The sequence below is a fragment of the Morus notabilis genome, unplaced genomic scaffold (genome assembly GCF_000414095.1).
Source record: "Morus notabilis unplaced genomic scaffold, ASM41409v2 Scaffold1061, whole genome shotgun sequence".
In the NCBI taxonomy this organism is placed as follows: Eukaryota; Viridiplantae; Streptophyta; class Magnoliopsida; order Rosales; family Moraceae; genus Morus; species Morus notabilis.
In genome coordinates this window covers 34231-38788 of record NW_010363282.1, presented here as the reverse complement: position 1 = coordinate 38788, position 4558 = coordinate 34231, and the positions used below count along the sequence as shown (strand labels likewise).

Below are 4558 nucleotides of genomic sequence, written 5' to 3'. Positions count from 1 at the left end.
AAAAAAAAAAAACCTCTAACCAGATTTGTTTCTCACAGGCACACAATATGAAGTGAAGTGAAAGCTACCTGCAAGAGTTAGTGAGTAGCTAAACAGTGAGCATTTCATTTGCTGTAAGATGTAGCAAATGATAAATACGCAACACGGGTCATGATATGAACTATTAATACAGAAAATACAAGCAATATCACTAATAAGAGTTAAGGCAAAGAAGTGTTATTAATAAGAGGTAATGCAAGAAATTGATCCTTCACTGTGCTTTAATTCTGAATACGTTCTTTTAACTTACACATGCATTCTTCTTTTCTCTTATGACATACTATTTTGTAAAAGATAACACCCAATAAAATCCAAGTATGCCAATTGCATGAAATAATTAGTAACACTTTCGTTTTCCCTGCCAAGAGAAGGAATCCTAGCATTTTAGTTTTACAGAACATTTTTGTCCTCATGCTTCAATCTTTGTAATTACAAGTCCTATAACATAGAAGCTAGTAACTTAAAAAATAAAGGTTACAAAACAGATCTATTCCTTTATATAATAAGTTCTAAACAAGTCCCTTCTGGTGCTGTGTTCATATACGCACAAAAAAATTCATTTTTGTTTCCTTTACTTTTTCTTTCCCGTTCCCTTTTCTTAGAGGCTATTAAATCAATGTTGAGTCAACAATCATCAAGAGGGGCACCACCAATCATCAAGAAACTTGACTTTGAGAAAGAAGGGAGCGTGCCAGCTTACTAATAATATAGGGCTTTTTTCAGCTTCACAAGAATGAAGAAAAGTGGGACAAGCATGACACTATGGGTATATTCACGGATTTAAAAAACAGAGAGCATGCAAATAGGTTATGAAGAAATGGAAACACAAGAAGAGAAGGGTATACTCACGTTTCTTCCCTAGAATCATTGTCACTATTTTTCTTATCCTCAACTTGCACAGAATCCTCATCCGGGGTGTTCAACAGTTCTTGTGCAGCTTTTAGAGCTTTCAGCCTCTCACGACGTGCTGCAACAGCTTGGTCAATTGAATCATCTTCAGTAGCCATCGCTCACCTACTTACAAGAAAAAAAAACGTTAGATGACTATGTGGTCAGATAGCTAACGCGAAGAATATCTCCTATCTACTATTACAAGGGTATAAGAACATCTCTAAAGTTCTAACAAGATAGTAACAACATATCATAATTCATAACTAGCATCTAAAACTAACGATATTAGACACATTACCAAGATGAACTCAGGTCTCCTTTTAAGAGTTGACGGTAGTACGTTTTTAGGTGGTTTAGAGGAAGAATCCTCACTTGACTATGTCTCCTACCTAGTGTGGCCGATTTACAGCAAATAAATCTAATCACAACAATATCAACATTCCAAAAATAGTAAAATAATCAACAAAAAAAATCCCAAATAGCTGAATACACAAACTAATCAAAATAGAAATTTTCACCAATATCAACCAAAAATCACAATAGCAATTTCAATAATTGAACAAATTCCAAAAACATCAATCAAATATCAGCAAATTCCACAATAAAACGAATTTCATAAACTAATTTCTATTTCATAAATTAAACTTCGGATAATAATTTCAAAAACCACCCAACTTCAAGTTCGAACAAAAAATGACAAACACGCTTGAAGCTCTTTCCATTCTTATGGTCAACGACCGCAAGCTCGGGCGAGACAACCGAAAGCTCGGGCGTAACCATAACCAAAATCTCCTTCTTGTCACTCAACTGTTTTCTGTTTTCCCCAAATACTAATAGGCATGTTAGATCTCCATTGTTTCCGCGCCGCAATCTCTCAATCTCATCTTAACGAGGAAAACCCATTTTGCAAAAGAGCTAAGATTCACATTCCAAAGCCACCCATTTTCAGATTTGAAAAATCTATGAAAGAAATCCCGTCCGGTACCATCATAGAACAAAGGGAAATAAAAGATTATAACAGAAACACTCACATCTCCTCCTCAAAGAAAAGACTTGGTTTTTCCACCACAAAACCCAATTTCAAACAAAAATTACGAACTGAAATTACAAAAAAAAAAAATACAAAGAGAAAGGAAACCATGGACGAGCTTGGCTTACAGGTGGCTTGAAATCCGCTCGAAAGCAGGGCTAACTACGTTGCTCGCCGACGGCAGAAAGACTGGGGAACGCTTTCGCACTGGGGGAGATGGGCACCGGGCTCACTGATGAGCTCTAGGGCGCTTTATTTTTTTGTTTGGGAAATTGTGGCCTTTTTAATCACCTCATTTAATGGCCGAAATTTTTTATTTTACGAAAATGGCGTTTTGTTTTCGTAATTGATTAATAGACTCATAATTAATTATGATCGACTGATTTATAATTAATTTATTAATAATTTATTATTATTAAATATATAATTTGTTGATTAAAATTATTTAATTATTAGTTAATTTTTATTAATTAATAATAAATTTAAATAAATCAATAATTAATAATTAAATTAAAAAAATGATATTTTTACAATTTTATAAAACTTCAACTATTCATGAAAATATCATTTAAAAAGGGTTATTTGTGCTGAAATCTCTTTTTATTTTTTGTTTTTTTATCAAACATTATTTTAAACATCTTAAAAAAATTGTTCACCCTAACTAAAATTGTTGCTTTAAATATAACTTTAATAAAAAATTAAATAAATAAAATAATTTTTAAAATGTCAAACAAATATTTCATTTAAGAATTTTTTATTTTTAAGATTGGTTTTTATTTAGTATTTTGGTTTGATAAATTTAAAATAATTTTTAAAATGTCATAGAAATGTTTGTATTTTAATAAATTTAATTATTTATGAGAATCTTGTGAGAATGATTTATAAATACAGACTTTTTTTGGGCATTTAAGAATAAGGGGTTTTTTTTTTAATATTTTACTAAATATTAGAAGGATAAAAATGGTATTTACGCAAAATATATGGGATATTATGGGTATCTTGTCTTTATTTTTTATGGTTCTTATCTTACTTATTACTGTGAGTTTTATTTTTAATTTTACATGAGAGTATTTATAATAAGTGCTTTTAGTCCTTTTTTTTTTCTTTCAGTGTTCTTTCATTTTTTCTTCGCTGAAGATAAGTGCTTTTAGTTGTTCCGTTTTGAAGTTATCTTACGCTTGTTTATTTAATAGGTTAGTGTTGATTATAAGTTTTGTAATTTAAATATGTATGCTCTCTCTTTAAATAGAGGAGAACATAATATATATTTTGGGCATCATCCAAAATTCGAATTAGATGTTAAAGTTGCTTAGAATGAATTTGTCTTTTTTCATTTACTTTTTTTTCCTCCAGCTAACATCACTCTCTTTCTCTCTCTATGCGCTCCCTTCTTGCCTCCGGCTCATCTCTCTCTTCTCTCTCCCTCCGGCCCCTTCGTCTACCGTCGCCAGCGCTCTCCTGATCGCGAATTTGTCAGGATATCAGTGTCGTGAGATCGCCGTCGTTGTACCTTCATCATCGGACTTCCTCTTGTCGCCGTCTGAGATTCCACTCGCTCGTCGCCGCTTTGACGCCGAATCTCTAACAGGCGGTAACGCTGGATTTCTTAGTGCAAGATCTCTCCAGAAGGCAGCAAGATCTCATTAGAAGGTCGCAAGATCTAGAGCTTCGTCGGAGATCCGAAAGGAGGAGATCTCGTCTTTATAGATTTTATGCTCTTCGGGAGCACATCCTCAATTTTCATATTTTGGTGTTTCTTACTGGACAAGATGATATTGATGCTGTCGTACAAATGCTTAATGAAGAAGTTCAAAGCCGTGGGAGAAACTCTTCAGGTACAAGGAACGTAGTATTTCTACTCGGTTTCAGCTCTTTATTGTTGTTGTTTCATTTATTCACTTTTATCCAATTTGTTACGAAAATATTGGAAAAGTTTTGTGCTTGTCTTTGTAGTTGGAGTGTTATTTTGAAGCATCAGATGCAAGGTTATGCCAAATGTGTATGAGATTTCTATATCTCATAATCTTTTTCAGGATTGCTTACTTTGCCTCTCTACTCTGGTCTTCCACGTGCTGAGCAGGTAAGTTATGCGTTTTGTTTTTTCTCAATGGATAACTTTAATTTACACGGGTGTTTATTTCAGAGGAACTTAAGAATCTGCCTTTCTGCTTCTAGGAGCTTGTGTTTACTTCCACTCCTACAGGGAAGAGGAAAGTAGTGATATCAACAAATGTTGCAGAGACGTCCTTAACTTTGGAGGTATTGCACACGTCTGCATTTCAATGGATATTCGTAAGACTTAATTAATTGTACTTGGTGGCGGAATAATGCATCATCATATGCTGTAATTCCTCTGTTCTATGCAGGGAATTGTCTATGTTGTTGATAGTGGCTTCTCAAAGCAACGGTTCTACGATCCTGTATGTCCATTAACATTTTTTTTTCTTTTGTATGTTTAAAAAATAAAAATGTACTCCTATGAAAAGGAATTAAAAAAATGTAACAGACTTCAATAACATTGGGTGCATTTGGTTTCATTTTCATTTGTTTTTTAAAACGTTTATGCACGTCTTTTGAGATGCGAAAATAAAATCAGTC

At 33.3% G+C, this 4558-nt stretch overlaps 1 pseudogene; it reads left to right on the top strand.

The window, feature by feature from the left end:
• The first annotated feature begins 2920 nt into the window (after positions 1–2920).
• Positions 2921–4558, top strand: part of LOC21388135 — a 7133-nt pseudogene continuing 5495 nt past the window's right edge.